Here is a 19,826-nt window from a genome sequence, read left to right on the forward strand (position 1 = left end):
AACTATCTAGTTTTCCACTTTTTCCCTTCTCTTCCATCCATACACAGCATTTCCACCTTCTCTTCCCTTCTATCCAAGTGCAGCATTTCCTTCCTCTTCCATCTATGCACCTTTCCCTCTCTTCCTTCCCTTCCACCTATGCACATTTCTCCCCTCCTGTCTCTTCCCTTCCCTTCTATCCATGCACATTTCTCCCCTCCCTTCTCTTTCCTTCTATGTACAGCATTCCCCCCTCTCCCATCCAAGTGCAGCATGTCCTGTTCTCTCCTCTCTTCCATCCATGTATACAGCATTTCCTCTTTCCCTTCCCTGTACAGCATCCCCCCTATCCACCCCCCCCTATCTATCCCATCCATGTGCATGTCTCCCTCTCCTTTCTGTTCCATCCATGTACAGCATTTCTCCTTTTCTTTCCTCAGTACAGTATTTCCCCACTCCCAACTTTCCTATCCATGTGCAGCATTATTATTATTAGGAAAGGAGTGGAGAACAAAACAGATTATAACTATGTCTCTGTATCCCTCCATGGTGTGACTGTACCTCAAATGCTGTATGTAATCCTAGTCACCACATCTCAAAAAGATATAGCAAAACTAGAAAAGGTACAGAAAAGGATGACTAAAATGATAAAGGGAATGGAATGACTCCCCTATGAGGAAAGGCAAAAAGAGGTTATGACTCTTCAACTTGAAGAAGAAATGAATGATGGGAGATATGACAGAGGTCTATAAAATCATAAGTGAAGTGGTTAGATGTGAATCGCTTGTTTACTCTTTCCAAAGTACACAGTATGTCCCCTAGTCCTTGAAGTTATAAAGTGGTACATTTAGAACAAATCTAACAAAACATTTCTAAACTCGGGGGGGGGGGGGTGTCTGCGCTAGCATCAGCTTGTGTTTGACGCATGCTGAGGCCCCCTTTTACCACAGCAGGTAAAAGTCTGCCCATTTATGGGAAAAAGAAATGGTTGTGTGGTAAGTGAGCCACTTACTGGACAGCCATTTCAGTGGGGAGCCCTTAGTGCCACCCATTGACATGGCGGTAAGGGCTCCCACACTAACCCGGTGGTAACCGGGCAGCGCGTGGTGCTGTCCAATTACCGCTGGTTAAATTCCGGTGCTACAAAAATCTAAAAAATTATTGTAGTGCTGGAAATGGCATGTGCTGTGGGAACTGCCGAACTACCACCAGGCTCCTGCGGTAGTCCAGTGGTAGTTCTGGACTGGCACGCAGGAAGCTCATTGCCGCGCACCAACCCTTTTATAAAAGGGCTCCTCAATGTGTAATTATGCTGTGGAATTTGTTGCCAGAGAATATGCTAAAAGTGGTTAGCGTAACAGGGTTTAAAAAAGGTTTGAACATGTTCATGAAAGTCCATAAAACATTATTCAGGTGGGTTTGGAGAAAATCCACTGCTTATTCTTGGGATAAGCAGCAAGAAATTTATGTTACTCCTTTGGGATCACTCCTTTGGGATCTTGCCAGGTACTTGTGACCTGGATTGGCCTCTGGTGGAAAGAGGAGACTGGGCTTGATGGACCTTTGGTCTGTCCCAGTACAGAAATGCACTGAAGATACATAAGTTAAATTGAAATAAAAATGAAGTCAAGAAGCAGACAAAGCAACAATTTTCAAGATCTTGCAGGCAGGACCAGCCTTGTGCCTTCGGCTGGACCTCTGCACGTTACGAAGGATCCTGGTTTGAATCCCTTATCCATTAGGGCCTGTTGGGTCTGGCTGGACTGCAAAGATTCAGGCCCAGGGAGGGAAAGAGAACAGCCGCCACTACTACAGGGCTAGGAGAGAAGTGGCAGAGAAAAATAAAACATTAAATTAACTTTTATGTGACTCAGAATATGTAGAGCTAGCAGAAAAGACAGTCAGTGTAGTCACTTCACAGCAAAAGCAGGAGGGGAAAAAAGTATGTTCCAACTATTGTTTCAGTGGTCCTCAAACAGGATAATCCTAATGAATATACATTATCTATATCTGCATACACTTGGCCTAAAAAAAACTGCTTGGCTTGCAGATTTGGCTCACCCTGTGAAATACAACAGAGGATTAGTGGAATAGCTGCTCTGTGCAGGATTTCAGCTGTCAAATATCGCCACCCCCGCCCCCCAGGAAAAAGAAAAGCCTCAATTGTCCCCAAATGCTGAACATAAGGAACATAAACAGCAGTTGGTTTCAAAACAGCTGCAGTAAAATAAGCAAGAACAACAACAAAATAAACATGCAAAGTGGGAGTTAGCAGCCAAAATGTTTTAACTCTCAAAAGATGAACCTGATCCAGCTGAGAGAGGATTAAAGGCCCTGGTTCAGAGCAGTTAGTTTTGAATAGAATGTGATGTGGGGTGTGAAGGAACTGGACAGCAAAATTGTAGGCTTGATTTAGCAAGAATTTTCTTCCATTCTGTGCATCTGGGAAGACATTTGACTAACAACGGCCCTGGGCATCTTACTTTTCACACACAATTCCAGGGCAGGGTTTTCTCATTTTTCAGAGTTTATCTGTCTGACAGGTATAAACTATCAGACTTACTCAGCATTTATTTATTCACAACCTTGTTGTACTAAGTACACGGTCAGCAGTACTATAACCAGAGAAAGCCAACTTTTTTTTTTGTAAAAGTGTGCTGCATACTGTAGCGATCTGCTCGTTTCATCCAATGTATTCAAGATAATACAGTACTGAGAATTGAGCCAGCTATGTATCTGCTCCAAGCTCAAATGGGCTTGTCCCAGCTTGGCGTTTTATCCAGATTTGTGACTCAGCAGTTACCCACTTCAAACAGAAATCCAAATCTTCCAGCCAGCTGGGATTTGCTGGACTATGTTTGGTTTGATATTTATTTATTTATTTATTTATTTATTTATTTATTGCATTTGTATCCCACAATGAGTGGAAGTCTGATGGTTAGTGCAGTGAACTGAGCACCAGGGGAACCGGGTTCAATCTCTACTGCAGCTCCTTGTGACTCTGGGCAAGTCACTTAACCTCCCATAGCCCCAGGTACAAAACCTGATTGTGAGCTTACTATGGACAGATAAAGCTCCTGCATAAAATAAATATAAACTGTTTTCATTGATATACCACAGAAAGGTGGTATATCAAATCCCATTACCTCCCCTGCCCCCCTCCACACACACACTTAACTCACACAGCCCACGCATTTTGGCCCTAAGTTGACAACTTGGCAAGACTTCTCATGGCTCAAATAGCATTTTTCACCTACCCTAGGACATTTGTAAACAATTTTCCAGCAGAGAATCATGTGAATACTCAAACCAGGTCAAATATCATGAGTCCATCCAGTCTGCATTTTGTTAACAGGGATCCATTAAAGTTGGATTGAACTCTAAGAATGTTGGGTTAGAAATTGCAAGGCCAGTCCTACCACTGAGTGACTGTAATTTCACACAAAGCCTTGCTTTTTAGCCCCTGTTAACTTATGCAAATGAGGCCTGACACTGTTTCTGCACACTGGATATGTTTCTAATTACTCAGTCCTAACCCAGAAGCCCTTTTCTCATGTCAAGAAGGGCTATGAAACTGAATTGAAATAATACATCATCAAGGGATGGATAGGCATGTGAAGCACATCATGAAAACCATTCAAAAAGTTTATTTTATAGTAGGGACAGGGCTTCATCACAAGTTGCAAGGATCTCTAGGTTTGATCCATGTAAGCCACATTGAGCCTGCCATGAGTGGGAAAGCGCGGGGTACAAATGTAACAAAAAAAATGAAGAAGCTTGCATAAAGATAATATTTTCCTTCAGTTCTACGCTGTTCTGCACCATAAAAAGAGCCTCTGAGTCTGAGGGAAGCCTTTTGAAAGATATATTTTTATTTAGGAATAAGGATAAGGTTCAGCAGATCCTAAGCAATCAAGAAATTCACTGTGATCAAGGCCTTTCAGTTTTGTAACTACAGAAACAAACCATTACAAGAGTGCCTTTCCTTGAAATGGGGCTCTCTTTTCCCAAACAAAGATCCCACTGGTGCTTTAATGTGATCCGTGATTTTTCTATAACCGAATTCTATTTTTCATCCTTATCAGTGTGCTTGCATCACTAACCCCCAAATTCTATCAACGATGCTAAAAATTGCTTGCGCAAATTTGGGTGTGCTCCCAGTTTGTGCATGCAATTGAACTGAATAATGAGCCAATTAGCACTGATAATTGAGCACTAACAATTATCAGTGCTAACTGGCATTAATTAAGATTTATGTGCAAATCAAAAAAGAGGGTGCGGCCTTAGAAGGGTCATGGGTGGATCAAGGGCATTCCCGCAACCCTCTGGCTCAGTTTGTGGTGGCAGCTAAGAAAGCAAATAGAATGTTAGGTATTATTAGGAAAAGAATGGAAAATTAGGATGTTATAATGCCTTTGTATCACTCCATGGTGTGACTGCACCTCGAATATTGTATTCAATTCTGGTCAACGCATCTTAAAAAAGATATAGTGGAATTAGAAAAGGTACAGAGAAGGTCGATGAAAATGATAAAGGGGATGGGACGACTTCCTTATGAGGAAAGGCTAAAGTGGCTAGGGCTGTTCAGCTTGGAGAAAAGACGGCTGAGGGGAGATATGATAGAGGTCTATAAAACAGTGAGCGGAGTGGTACAAGTAGACGTGAATCGCTCGTTTACTCTTTCCAAAAATACTAGGACTAGGGGGGCGCACAATGAAGCTACAAAGTATAAATTTAAAACAAATCGCAGAAAATGTTTCTTCACTCAATATGTAAGTAAACTCTGGAATTTGCTGCCAGAGACTGTAGTAAAAGCAGTTAGCTTATCGGGGTTTAAAAAAGGTTTGGATGGTTTGTACTGTTTTGGGATCTTGCCAGGTATTTATGACCTGGATTGGCCACTGTTGGAAACGGGATGCTGGGCTTGATGGACCTTCGGTCTTTCCCAGTATGGCAATACTTATGTACTTATGTTTACGCACTGTTATAAAATAAAGGGGATCCACACTTAATTTAGGCAGGAAGATTTACACCAGGGTTTTGTTGGTGTAAATGGTTGAAGCTAAAAGCAGTTGTAGCTCCCAGCACTAAGCACTATTCTATAAATGGCGCCTAACTTTGAGCATTGTTTACAGAATAGTGCTAAGCGCTGTTTTTTTTTGCCACCATTTATTGCATTTTGTCCTAAGTGCCTACACATCTAAAAATAGGGACAGTGTCAGCACCTCAGGTCAGTTTCCCAAAGGCCTGAGGAAGGAGAGCTTGTCAACTGGCCATTTCACTGCCAGCGGCTTCGGTGCTGCAGCCAGAGCTAAGTGACAGACTGCAGAGAATCTTCCTGCCTCCCTGGCAAGCTGAGTAGCTCTGATCCAAACCCCATAAGCACAGATGACTTTCAGTTAACTGAGCCACTGCTCACAATGCTTGTGGTGGCGCGATTAAAAATCCAAACCATCCCAGCCAGGTCAAGTTAATTCAAAATAACCCCAAAAAATATATATGCATTTTTTGCATCCCAGCTAGACAAAAGATGCCTTGCAACAGACATCAGTAAATTTAAGCTCACAGAAAATAGAGGGAATGAGAGCCAGTTCAACCACTCTTCCTGTATACTATATTGTAGTATAGTGAAGCGTGGTGTTTCCCAGACATTACGATTTAGGACCTACAACGTAAGTGCCACTTTACTACAACGTAGCAGAGTCTGGCACTCAAAACACGTTAAGAATCAAACATTAATGCATGGCAAGTGCCAAGCCTGTACATCAACAATTGTGAGGGTTCCCATATAGTTACGGCACAGAAAAAGTACTTTACAATATGCTAAGTGTGGTTGCAGATAGTGTACATGCGTCTACTGTGCACGGTCAACAATATAGGAGTGGAGGAGTGGCCTAGTGGTTAGAGTGGTGGACGTTGGTCCTGGGGAACTGCGTTCCATTCCCACTGCAGGCACAGACAGTGCCTTGTGACTCGTGGCAAGTCACTTAACCCTCCATTGCCCCAGGTACAAATAAGTACCTAAGCCGCATTGAACCTGCCATGAGTGGGAAAGCGCAGGGTACAAATAATAAAAAAATATATAAATAGACAGCAAGAATAAAGCACTGTGTGCTGACTGCAATATGCAGTCCATTTCTTGGTCATACACAACCTATTTCATGCCCCAAAAGAGGCTATGCTGTTAAAACATGAATTAGCACACAATATAAAGTCTGTCATGACAGTGTGGCAATACTTACTGTGGCAGTGCGCTAACTGCACATTCCATATCATCATGCTGATCAATCCATAGACTGGTGGGTTGTGTCCATCTACCAGCAGGTGGAGATAGAGAGCAATCCTTTTGCCTCCCTATATGTGGTCATGTGCTGCCGGAAACTCCTCAGTATGTTCTCTATCTCAGCAGGTGGTGGTCACACACAGCAGCAGCTCTGGCTAGGTCTCCAATCCTAATCTTTAGGTTTTGTTGAGTACCTGGGGTTGAGGGCTCTTCTTGAGCAAGTGCAAACCTGGTGGTGCCAGGTCCCTCCTTTTCTCCCCCCTCCCGCTGGCTCCGTTTAAAAAAAAAAAAAAAAATTTTGGACGTCCTTAAGGGCGTTTATTTCGACGTTTATTTAAACGTTTATTGCAGCTACTCACTCGGACACCAGGTCGTTACAACTCGGAGCGGAAAGCAGGTAATTTTACCTTTTTGTAGCGGGCAGGGGGTTCCCCGATTGATCTCCACGTGGCCGATGGCGTCGGAGGGTGAGGGTGCAAAGAATCGCTCCCCGGACCGCGTGTGCGCGTCTAGCGGGGATGCGGGGATTTTAAAGTCTGATTCGCCCTTGTTGGGTGTCAGTTTGGAGGCCGGTCAGTGTCCCGGTTCTTCCTCCGGTGCGGCAGTTTTTCCCGCCATAAACGCCCATCCCCCGCTGCTCACCTCCGCCATCTTGGCCGGCCACGCTGCTCGGACGGCTTCTTCTTGGGCCGCCCTTGAGGTGGGAGACGTTAATGCCATGGCCGCCCTTCATTTGGGCGATGGCAGAAAAGCGGCTAAAGTTAAGCGCCGTTCTTCCCGCGCGGCTCCTTTGCGGAGTGTCGCGCCGGACGCCATCTTGGATGTGCAGCATGTTTCTCCCCCGCTCTTGCGAGCGCCGGTTGAGGGTGCGTCTAGGGCTGTGGCCCAGGCTGCTGAAGTGCACAGTCTGGGGGGTTTCTCCCCCGAGTTTATTTTGCTGCTGCATCAGGCCTTCCTTATGCAAAACGCTGCCCCTGCTCCCTTGTCCGATAAAGGGATTGAGGCCCCCAGAAGTAAACGCCCTCGGGTGGATTTCCAGGCCTTAGAGGACTCTGTCTCCTCTGATGTAGATGACGGCAGCGTATCTGAGTTCTCCCAACGGTCCTTTGGGGATTCCTTGGAGGAGACGGATTCCCACTCGGATGGAGCGGATGACCCCTCTGCAGCGCGGATCTTTCGCTCAGAGGACTTGCCCAACCTGTTAATGCAGGCCATGAGCATTTTGAAGATTTCCTCTCCAGAGGACGTCTCTCCCTCAGCCCCTGTTGGCTCCGCCATTATGCTGGGGACGAAGCGCCCGCCTAGAACCTTCCACGTGCATGATGCCATGCGCACCTTGATTTCGGCTCAATGGGATGTCCCGGAAGCGAGCCTCAAAGTGGCTAGGGCTATGTCCCGCCTCTATCCTTTGCCTGAAAGTGAACGGGAGACCTTTCTTTGGCCTACCGTGGATTCTTTAATCACTGCGGTGACTAAGAAAACGGCGTTGCCGGTGGAAGGTGGCACGGCCCTAAAGGACGCCCAAGACAGAAGATTGGAGGCGGCCTTAAGGTCGTCCTTCGAGGCGGCTGCTTTAAGTTTGCAGGCCTCAGTTTGTGGCTCCTATGTGGCCAGGGCGTGCCTGACGATTGTGCAGCGGGCTTCCCCCTCGGATCCTTCCTTGAGGGCTGACTGGCCGGCCCTGGAATCGGGCCTGGCTTATTTGGCAGACTTACTGTATGATGTCTTGAGAGCCTCGGCTAAAGGTATGGCTCAGACAGTCTCTGCGCGGCGGTGGCTTTGGCTGAAGCATTGGTCTGCTGACCACGCATCTAAGTCCCGCCTGGCTAAGTTGCCTTTTAAAGGCAAGCTGCTCTTTGGGGTCGAGCTGGACAAAATTGTGACCGATCTCGGCACGTCTAAGGGCAAGAGGTTACCAGAGGTCAGGGCTCGGGCCAGTGGTGCTCGCCCTGGTAACTCCAGAGGACGGTTTCAGGAAGCCCGTCGGTACCGCCCGGGCAAGTCGGGCTCCTCTGCCCCCTCTTCCTTCAAAAGGAACTTCTCCCCCAAGCAGCATTCCTTTCGCAGAGACCGCCGTCCCGGAGGTGCGCCCTCCGGTCCTCCCCCAGGATCTCGTACCCAATGACGGGGCCCTGGTCCATGGCCCAGTGCAGATTGGAGGACGCCTGTCCTCGTTTCTGGGCGAGTGGACCAGGGTAACTTCAGACGCTTGGGTTCTGGAAGTCATCAGAGACGGCTACAAGCTAGAGTTCTGCCGACCCTTAAGAGACGGGTTTGTACTCTCTCCCTGCAAGTCTCCGGTCAAAGCTGTGGCAGTGCAGCAGACCTTGGACAACCTGATACGCCTGGGTGCGGTCGTTCCGGTGCCAGAAAATCAGCTTGGCAAGGGACGTTACTCCATTTACTTTGTGGTACCAAAGAAAGGAGGTTCTGTCCGGCCTATCCTCGACCTCAAAGGGGTCAATCGGGCCTTGAAAGTGCGGCACTTTCGCATGGAGACTCTCCGCTCTGTTATAGCGGCAGTGAAGGCAGGGGAGTTCTTGGCTTCCTTGGACATCAAGGAAGCGTACCTGCATATTCCCATCTGGCCTCCTCATCAACGCTTTCTGCGTTTTGCAGTCCTGGGCCGACACTTCCAGTTCACAGCCCTCCCTTTCGGGTTGGCTACTGCTCCGCGGACCTTCTCCAAAGTAATGGTGGTCATCGCGGCCTTCCTGCGAAAGGAAGGAGTACAAGTCCATCCTTATCTGGACGACTGGTTGATCCGAGCCCCCTCTTATGCAGAGTGTGGCAAAGCTGTGGACCGGGTGATTGCTCTTTTGAGCTCCCTGGGGTGGATCATCAACTGGGAGAAGAGCCAGCTGCTCCCGACTCAGTCCCTGGAGTATCTGGGAGTTCGATTCGACACCCAAGTGGGCAGAGTGTTCCTGCCAGACAATCGGATTGTCCAACTTCAGGCTCAGGTGGACCAGTTCCTAGTAGCCTCTCCTCTTCGGGCTTGGGACTATGTGTAGCTGTTGGACTCTATGACGGCCACGATGGAAGTAGTGCCCTGGGCCAGGGCTCATATGAGACCACTACAACACTCTCTGCTGCAGCGCTGGACTCCGGTGTCGGAGGATTATGCTGTGCGCCTTCCCTTGGACCCAGCAGTGCGCAAGGCGCTGAGCTGGTGGCTGCAGACAGACAAGTTGTCTGCAGGAATGCCTCTGGTGACCCCGGAGTGGATTGTCGTCACGACGGACGCCTCTTTGTCGGGCTGGGGAGCCCACTGCTTGGGAAGGACAGCGCAGGGGCTCTGGTCTCCTGCAGAGGCAAAGTGGTCTATCAACCTCCTGGAACTCAAAGCCATTCGGTTGGCGCTTTTGGAGTTCATCCCGGTACTGGTGTTGAAGCCAGTACGGGTCCTGTCGGACAATGCCACGACTGTGGCCTATGTCAACCGCCAGGGAGGTACCAAGAGCGCCCCTCTAGCCAAGGAGGCCATGAATCTATGCCAGTGGGCGGAAGCAAACCTGGTACAGCTGTCAGCGGCCCACATTGCCGGAGTCATGAATGTCAAGGCGGACTTTCTCAGTCGCCATACCTTGGATCCCGGAGAGTGGCAGCTATCTGCTCAGGCGTTCTTGGACATCACGAAGCGCTGGGTCCAGCCGAGCCTAGATCTGATGGCGTCATCGGCCAATTGCCAAGTGCCGCGCTTTTTCAGCAGAGGACGGGACCCTCGATCCCTGGGAGTAGATGCTCTTCTCCAACAGTGGCCGACACAGGAGCTTCTCTATGTGTTCCCGCCCTGGCCCATGTTGGGCAGGGTGCTAGACCGGGTGGCAAAGCATCCGGGCCGGATAATCCTGGTGGGTCCGGACTGGCCCAGACGTCCCTGGTATGCGGACTTGATCAGGCTCTCAGTGGACGATCCTCTGCGGCTGCCAGTGGAGCAGGGCCTGTTGCATCAGGGTCCCGTGGTGATGGAGGATTCCTCCCCCTTTGGTCTTACGGCCTGGCTATTGAGCGGCAGCGTCTGAGAAAGAAGGGCTTCTCAGACAAGGTCATCGCCACTATGCTGAGAGCGAGGAAGCGCTCTACTTCTACTGCTTACGCCAGGGTTTGGCGTACCTTTGCAGCGTGGTGTGAAGCAGGCTCACTTTCTCCCTTCACTGCTCCAATTTCTTCAGTGTTGGCGTTCCTGCAAGAAGGTCTGGAGAAAGGCCTGTCGCTCAATTCCCTTAAAGTCCAGGTAGCGGCTCTGGCTTGCTTCAGGGGCCGCCTGCAGGGTGCTTCCCTGGCTTCGCAGCCAGATGTGGTGCGCTTTCTCAAGGGAGTTAATCACCTGCGCCCTCCTCTGCACTCAGTGGTGCCTGCGTGGAATCTCAACCTGGTGCTAAGAGCCTTGCAGAAGCCGCCTTTTGAACCCTTGTCGAGGGCATCTCTGAAAGACCTGACGTTGAAAGCAGTCTTTTTGGTGGCTATCACTTCAGCCAGAAGAGTTTCCGAGCTCCAGGCACTCTCTGTCGAGAGCCCTTTCTGCAGTTCACTGAGGCAGGAGTGTCTATTCGCACAGTGCCTTCCTTCCTGCCCAAGATTGTTTCTCGCTTCCATGTGAATCAGCAGCTCTGTCTCCCTTCCTTTCGTAGGGAGGACTACCCAGAGGAATACTCTGCTCTCAAATATCTGGATGTGAGACGAGTCATCATCAGATACTTGGAAGTGACCAATGATTTCCGGAAGTCGGATCATCTGTTTGTCCTGTTTGCAGGTCCTCGTAAGGGTCTGCAGGCTGCTAAGCCTACAGTGGCAAGATGGGTCAAGGAAGCCATTGCAGCAGCTTATGTGGCCGCGGGGAAGGTGCCGCCTATCCAGCTGAAGGCTCACTCCACTAGAGCTCAGGCGGCCTCAATGGCAGAGGCCGGGTCCGTCTCCTTGGAAGAGATTTGCAAGGCGGCAACTTGGGCATCGGCTCATACCTTCTCCAGGCATTACCGCTTGACTGTGGCTGCTCGGGCGGAGGCCCGGTTTGGAGCTTCAGTGTTGCGGTCATGGGTGAGTACTGCTTCGGTACATCCCACCAGTCTATGGATTGATCAGCATGATGATATGGAAGGTAAAATTATGTATCATACCTGATAATTTTCTTTCCATTAATCATAGCTGATCAATCCATAGCCCCTCCCAGATATCTGTATTGTTTATATTCTGGTTGCATTTCAGGTTCAAGTTTAGTCTTCAGTTCCTGTTCAGGAGGACTTCGTGTTCAAGTTTTTCAATGGATTCTTCAAGAGTTGAGACGAATTTGTGTTACAGTGAGCTGCTGCATTCCTCTCCCCTCCGTTTTACGGGGCTGGATTGAGACTTAAATTCTGCCGGCGCTCCCTCCCGCTTCATACGGCAGTAGGGCAGCTTTGTACCCCTCCCGCTTCGGCGGTGTTAGGGTCAGTCAGCTCCTCCCGCGGTTGCGGTTGCAGGATAAGCCAGATCCCCCCGCATCGGCGGGTGTGGTGTCCCTCCCCCGCTCCGCGGACGGATTCCCCTCCCCCACTTGTGTGGGGATGAGCTGGGTTAATTCCCCTCCCCCGTTTCGGCGGTGGTGAGCTGGGCAGAGTGTCCCTTTGTGGGTGTAATTCTCTAAGTGCTGAGTCCTGCGGATGGAGCTTGGATATCGACATACTGAGGAGTTTCCGGCAGCACATGACCACATATAGGGAGGCAAAAGGATTGCTCTCTATCTCCACCTGCTGGTAGATGGACACAACCCACCAGTCTATGGATTGATCAGCTATGATTAATGGAAAGAAAATTATCAGGTATGATACATAATTTTACCTTAGTGAAATGACCCTATAACATCACGATCCATCACAAAATTTATATATATACACTAAACATAGTAAACATAGTAGATGACGGCAGAAAAAGACCTGCACAGTCCATCCAGTCTGCCCAAGAAGATAAATTCATATATGCTACTTTTTTATTTGTACTGTCCTCTTCAGTGCACAGACCGTATAGGTCTGGCCAGCCCTATCCCCGCCTCCCAACCACCAGCTCTGGCACAGACCGTATAAGTCTGCCCAGCACTATCCCTGCCTCCCACCACCGGCTCTGGCACAGACCGTATAAGTCTGCCCAGCACTATCCCCGCCGCCCAACCACCAGCCCCGGCACAGACCGTATAAGTCTGCCCAGCACTAGTCCTGCCTCCCAACCACCAGCCCTAGCACAGACCGTATAAGTCTACCCAGCACTAGCCCCGCCTCCCAACCACCAGCTGTGCCACCCATTCTAGGCTAAGCTCCTGAGGATCCCTTCCTTCTGCACAGGATTCCTTTATGTTTATCCCACACATGTTTGAATTCCGTTACCGTTTTCATCTCCACCACCTCCCGCGGGAGGGCATTCCAAGCATCCACCACCCTCTCCGTGAAAAAATACTTCCTGACATTCTTCTTGAGTTTGCCCCCCTTCAATCTCATTTCATGCCCTCTCGTTCTACCGCCTTCCCATCTCCGGAAAAGGTTTGTTTGCGGATTAATACCTTTCAAATATTTGGACATCTGTATCATATCACCCCTGTTTCTTCTTTCCTCCAGGGTATACATGTTCAGGTCCGCAAGTCTCTCCTCATACGTCTTGGAATGCAAATCCCATACCATCCTCGTAGCTTTTCTTTGCACCGCTTCAATTCTTTTTACATCCTTAGCAAGATACGGCCTCCAAAACTGAACACAATACTCCAGGTGGGGCCTCACCAACGACTTGTACAGGGGCATCAACACCTCTTTTCTTCTGCTGGTCACACCTCTCTCTATACAGCCTAGTAACCTTCTAGCTACGGCCACCACCTTGTCACACTGTTTCATCGCCTTCAGATCCTCAGATACTATGACCCCAAGATCCCTCTCCCCATCCGTACCTAGCAGACTCTCACCGCCTAACACATACGCCTCTCTTGGATTTCTACTCCCTAAGTGCAACACTTTGCATTTCTTCGCATTGAATTTTAATTGCCAAACCTTAGACCATTCTTCTAGCTTTTTCAGATCCTTTTTCATATTTTCCACTCCCTCCGGGGTGTCCACTGTGTTACAAATCTTAGTATCATCCGCAAATAGGCAAACTTTACCTTCTAACCCTTCGGCAATGTCACTCACAAATATATTGAACAGAATCGGCCCCAGCACCGATCCCAGCACGGCATTTTTCAGGGAACACTTGGTAGTACTGAGTACTGGCACCTTTTGCACTGCCTGCTAAAATTAACCCACTGTCCCCAAGTATTAATGAAAGAGCTAAGGTCTTTGTGCATCCCAAATGCACACATAGAAGAGTGCCCTCTATTGCAGAAGCAGTATCTTTAGCCCATCCCTGCAGGTCAATGGGAGAATATGGAGGCGCAGGCTGCAGCCAGAAATATAACTTCTCAGCCCCTGCAAACTGTGGGAGACACAAGCTACAGAGGCCGAGCTGTTAAGATGAAATAAAAGGTAGAAAAAAATGTTTCTTCTTGTGTAGTGATTGGAATATGCCATTCTTTGGGAATCCAAATGTGTAGCATCTCTGATAAATTTCTATTAGCACACTATGGGCCCTATTTACTAAGCTGAGTTATAGGCGCTAACATTTTTAACGCGCATTAACCATGTACGCGCATTAACTGTGTATGCGCCTACAATATCCCTATAGGTGCCTACACTGTTAATGCGTGCGCTAATTGTAGGCGCATTAAAAATGCTAACGTGCCTTAGTAAACAGGGCCGTATAGGAGGAAATGCAATTCTGCTTCAATTTCTCTGGTGTTGTACTGCAGACAGACAGAGGTCAATTTTTTGGCATTTCTATTTCCAATATGTAGTCATTTATTCTGTATTTGGGTAAGGCTATATTTTGGACATGTAACCTAAGTGAGGTATTTTATGAGCATGTAGTGTCCGTGTAGTGGTTTGTAGCTGCCTGACTTGTTCGCTTTTCCCAACAAATTTACTGGAGTAATATTTGCAATTCTTCCTGTTCGAAGACTCGTGTTGGACATTTGGGGGATGGATCACTCAGTGGTCACCCCATCTACTACTACTACTTATCACTTCTATAGCGCTACAAGGCACACGCAGCGCTGTACACCATACATGAAAAGACAGTCCCTGCTCAAAGAGCTCACAATCTAAATAGGACAGGCAAACAGACAGAACTAAGAGGTAAGGGAATTAAAGAGGTGGGGATGAAAGGGTACAGGCAAGTGAGTAGTGGTTAGGAGTCAAAAGAAGCGTTAAAGAGGTGGGCTTTTAGCCTGGATTTAAAAATGGCCAAAGACAGGGCTGGACGTACAGGCTCGGGAAGTCTATTCCAGGCATGAGGTGCAGCGAGATAAAAGGAACGGAGTCTTGAATTAGCAGTAGAGGAGAAGGGGACAGACAAGAGAGATTTTGTCCGCAGAACGGAGTACCCTAGGGGAGGCGTAGGGAGAGACAAGAGTGGAGAGGTACTGGGGAGCGGTAGAGTGAATGCACTTATAGGTCTGTAAGAGAAGTCTGAATTGAATGCGGAAACGGATAGGGAGCCAGTGAAGTGACTTGAGGAGAGGGCTAATGTGAGCATAGCGACTCTGGCATCTCTCTTAATGATGACCCTACCCATGAGTACCAGCAACTTTTTACTAGGAAAATAAAAGCACTGTATACACAGACAGATAATTTAGAGTAGAGTATGGAATAATTATGGAGGGTAATGACAAAGTGTACGCAGATGAGTAGCTGTGTGCTGTAGCAAGCACAGCTGCAACCAACAACCAAGCTTCTCTGATCTATGTAAGCAGGTTTTGTGGCTAAATAGAACAGAGAGCCAGTGCATCCACATCAAAACTTGGCTTGTACAAACACAAAATTAGTGCTTTCAGATATCTAAGTTGCTGATGGGGACTCCAGCTTTTTATTTTTGGTCTATACTTAGTCTTGGCTAAAGGAGTAGCCATGCCCACGAGCATGCCCCTTCCTCAGTTTTATTTGAAAATATCTTTATTGAAATTATCAACAAGAAAAACAATTACATTCTGGAAAATGTTTCAGTCAGAGGTACACCAAACAGAAACAAACACCCCTCCCAAGAAATCCCCTCCCCCAATAACGAGGACAGGTTAGGCAAATCAACAGTACCAAAACAGAATCCTCGAAACTCATATGATGGTTAGAGTTCTAAATATTCAGCACAACCGAACGAGCCCGTGTACTAAGGAGTCCAAAATTTAAGAAATTGTTGCTTAAACAGATGATTACGCATGTCTATACAGAGTCTCTCCATCTGTAATAATTCATGCATATGACTCCATCACTGGATCAAGTAGGAGCCTCAGAATGAATCCACTGAATCAGAACAAAGCGCTTGGTGACCAAGGAAGTTTTGCATAGAAAATGATTCAAGACACTGGTCCCTTCATGGATCATAGTCACATTATCTTGTAAGCAGATCAGAGGCATCACCTGCCAAGAACACTGATACATCCGTCCCAAATGGGTCCAAAACACCTGCCAAAAGTGGTGAATAATTGTGAAATCCCAAATGCAATGATTATAGGAGGCCTCTGGGGTGCTACATTTCACACAGGAACCATCTGTAGGAAATTCCATTTTCAGGAACCGACAAGCCAGAGTTCCATGCAAAGTACAAACAAACTGGGAGACAGAGGACAACCCTGTTGGGTACCCCGTTGCACCTCGAAAGGTGCAGAGAGGACACCATTCAAGAGAACTTGTGCCCACGGCTCACAATAAAGGAGACACACCATAGACAAAATATCCCCCTCAAAACTAAATCTTTGTAACGTCTCCCACAAGTAAGGCCAGGAAACATGATCAAAGGCCTTTTCTATGTCAAAATTCACCAAAACAGTATTTGTATAGCGGAAATCTGTATAACAGAAATTACACCCAACAGCCTGCGAGCACTGCTCACCACAATACAACCTTTAACAAAGCCGGCCTGATGTGAGACAATCAGACAAGGTAAAATACCGGATAAATGGGTGGCCAAGATCTTTGCGTAGAGATATGGGGTGATACAAACTTGTGAGGAGGGGGTCATGACCTGGCTTCAAAATAGGTATAACCGTAGCACCTCACATCGTTTCTGGAAACTTCCCCTTGTGCAAGGCTTCATCATGCACCTCTAGGAGTACTGGAGAAAGCTGTGGATTCAAAATTTTAAAGAACTCATGGAAAATCTACCTGGACCCAGGGTTTTTAGTGGTGCAGAATTCTTAACTGCATACTGAACCTCTCCCAAATGCAATGGGGCATTTAGTACTTCCAGGACTTCTGTTGTTAACTGAAGGAGAGGTACCTCCGCTAAAAAGCTGAAATCCAGAGGGGTCCAGCGTGGACTGAAGGGTATATAACGTTTTAAAGAAATTTCAAAATAATTTATTTATGTATTCCATTTCCCCACTGGATCCCACAGAATAGGAACAAAACACGGTCCTGCCTCCATACAGACTAAGTGGGCCAAACAAGTACCCATGCGGTTGCCACAGCAAAAGAAAAAACAATGACATGTTGCAAGCTATTCAAGGTGTGTTGATTCATCAAGCTATTGAGAGCATACTGAAGTTGCAGAAACTGCTCCTTATTGGTCCTAGTCAAATTATGTGCCAAAGTACGCTGCCTGCTTAAGTTGGTTTTTAAGCATCAAAATCTGGTGATTTAACTGCTTATGACGGGATGCCATATAAGAAATGATTTCACCTCTCAAAACCGCTTTCCCTGCTTCCCAAAACAAACCAGGGACACGCCAGTCTCCTTCTGGAGCCTGAGCAATGTCTCCCTTCAACCACTGCCTACACAAGAGCAGCATGATATAAAATCCCCATCACCCCACCACCAAGAACAGAGAGTGCTACTTCTAGACTGAAAGCCCACCTCTTTAACATTGCTTTTGACTCATAACCACTCGCCTCCACCTACCCTCCTCTCTTCCTTCCCGTTCACATTCATTGATTTGATTTGCTTACTTTAGTTTTTGTCTATTAGATTGTAAGCTCTTTGAGCAGGGACTGTCTTTCTTCTATGTTTGTGCAGCGCTGCGTACGCCTTGTAGCGCTATAGAAATGCTAAATAGTAGTAGTAGTTCTATAGCAGCACTTTACCTGTGCAGGGAGCACACCTGTGAATCCAACCCTGGTCCATCACATGGCACATAGCTCTAATACTCTCATATGAACCTAGCTACAAATTCTAAGCCCCATAGCAGTACACTGGGATTATCCAATTGCCACTGCATGGTTCTGCTCAAAACAAGCTGAATGAGAGGTGAACCTGCCCACCCAACACTGCTCTCATAGGCCTATGAAATACTGCAGTTCCATCAGCACTCACCACACCAGCTGCCACCGGAACCAGACACACTCACTGACCTCCTGTTTGATTGACAGCTGCCACCAGAAATTGCAACCCCAAACCTCCCAAATTCACCCTGTACAATACATTTTAATCCCCTCATTTATTTACGTGGGCTTTCCTGGTAGCACACAAAATATCGGATACAAAAATTAAGCAAGGTTATCTGAGTGTCAAAATGTACAGATTTCCCCCGAAATTCACCAGGAAAATTGCTTTTCAAAATGTTCTCTTGTGACTCCAAAGCAGGGGTTCTCAAGCTGGTCCTCAGGACACACCTAGTCAGTCAGGTTTTTAGGATGGATATGCATGAGGTAGATCTGCATGCACTGCCTCCATTGTATACAAATCAGTTTCATGCATATTCATTGTGGGTATCCTGAAAACCTGACTGGCTAGGTGTGCCTCGAGGATTGGGTTGAGAACTGCTGCTCCAGAGAAAACTCAGACATCTCTACAGAAATACAAAATAGATTCAATGATTCACAGATTTGTCCTGCTATTGATTTGTACAAATTGGCAAAAGAATACATGCACCAGAAATCCACATTGGACTAAAATAAGAATTTGGCAATATTATTCAACAAATTTGTGAAATTTATTTTAGGTTTTCTGATCTAGGGGTCCTTTTACTAAGCTGCGGTAAAAAGCGGCCTTTCCATGCCCTTTGCGGGTTCCTCCCACATGCTAAGGCCATTTTTACTGCAGCAATAAAATGGCCGATTTTCTATTTTTACCATTAATGGCGGAACTCGGTGGCTCTGTAGGCTTTTCTTTTATTTGAGAAGCGCCTTCAACTGGAACCGGTCTGCATTGAATTGACTTCAAGTATACCTTACTGTGTCCCTTTTTGACCCCTGAAACACGGCCCGTGTCGGGTCATCAATAAAGAACTTTATTTGTCCCAGTCTTGAATGCCCAGTGTTGCTTTTTTTGTCTGTATACTTTCTGTGTATGCTGTATTACCCTCTCTATTTGTGTTACATGTGCTAATGTTACCATTAGTGCATGGTCATTAAAAAGAATGATCACATGAGCGCATACCAACATCTGTTTTGTAGGCAGTAAGGGCTTATGTGGTAATCCTGTGGTAAACAGTTAGCATGCGATAATGCGAACGCGCTGATTAGTGCAAGATTGCCTACTCTCCACCCCCCAGAAATGCCCCTTTCAACAAAAATCGAAAAATATTCTTTAGCGCACGGTTAGTATGCACTAATTTGGAAGTTACCACAGGATGCCTGAGTGTGTCCCATGGAAAGCCATTTTAAGCTGCGGTGAGCATACACTAGAACTTACCACAGCTTAGTAAAAAGGCCCTTTTGTTTGCAAACAACTTTTGGAAACTTTACACATCTCTGTTTTTCAGAGGACCATGCTGACTCAATGAGAAAAAAAACTACTGCTCTCTGGAGGAAAATAGTGATGTCTGCTGCAGTGATGGTGGCCCATGGAGAGTGCCACCAACTGCACAGCACAGAGCACAGAGCAGTGTTCTGTCCACCAAAGGAGGCCCTCTTCAGCTGGCAGGGTTTGGGGGGATCCCTGCCAGCTCAGGTATTTGAATTGGGGATTGCTGGGGGCAGGGCAGAAAAAAAAACGTTTTGCCCACCCACAACTGCTCATCTGGGTAAGCCACTGGCAATAGTTTACAGTGTCTAACAGAATCCAAGAGGATCATTCAATTATCATCATTATTTTGAAAAGATGTGAAGGACTTGGAATAAAATGGATGGATCCAGAGAATCTTCTTGGCAACTGCTTAAAATACTGTCACGTTCTGCATGACTAACTTAAAAGTACTTTTCAGTAGCAGGGAAAATCAAGCCCTGCAGTATCAGCAAATTATTCTCTTCTTGCTCTCCTTTTTTGTTTTATTTAATTTAATGAAGAATTTAATGTTCGTCCAGCCTTGTCTTGCTGGGATTTGGGGATGACGAATAAACAGAGAAATACAGAATAACTGGAAGTTCGGTGCAGAACATATAAGAACATAAGAATAGCCATACTGGGTCAGACCAATGGTCCATCTAGTCCAGTATCCTGCTTTCATCACTGGCCAATCCAGGTCACAAGTGCCTGTCAGAAACCCAATTAGTAGCAACATTCCATGCTACCAATTCCAGGCTTCCCCCATGTCCATCTCAATAACAGACTTCAGACTTTTCCTCCAGGAACTTGACCAA

General features: G+C 47.0%; 1 protein-coding gene across 2 annotated transcripts in view; it reads right to left on the reverse strand.

Annotated features, from left to right (window-relative positions):
* MOB3B (MOB kinase activator 3B) overlaps positions 1-19,826 on the reverse strand; it is a 247,458-nt gene that overhangs the window by 206,026 nt on the left and 21,606 nt on the right. The gene's annotated exons all lie outside the window — the stretch shown is intronic.

The sequence above is a fragment of the Microcaecilia unicolor genome, chromosome 2, assembly GCF_901765095.1.
Source record: "Microcaecilia unicolor chromosome 2, aMicUni1.1, whole genome shotgun sequence".
Taxonomy (NCBI): Eukaryota; Metazoa; Chordata; class Amphibia; order Gymnophiona; family Siphonopidae; genus Microcaecilia; species Microcaecilia unicolor.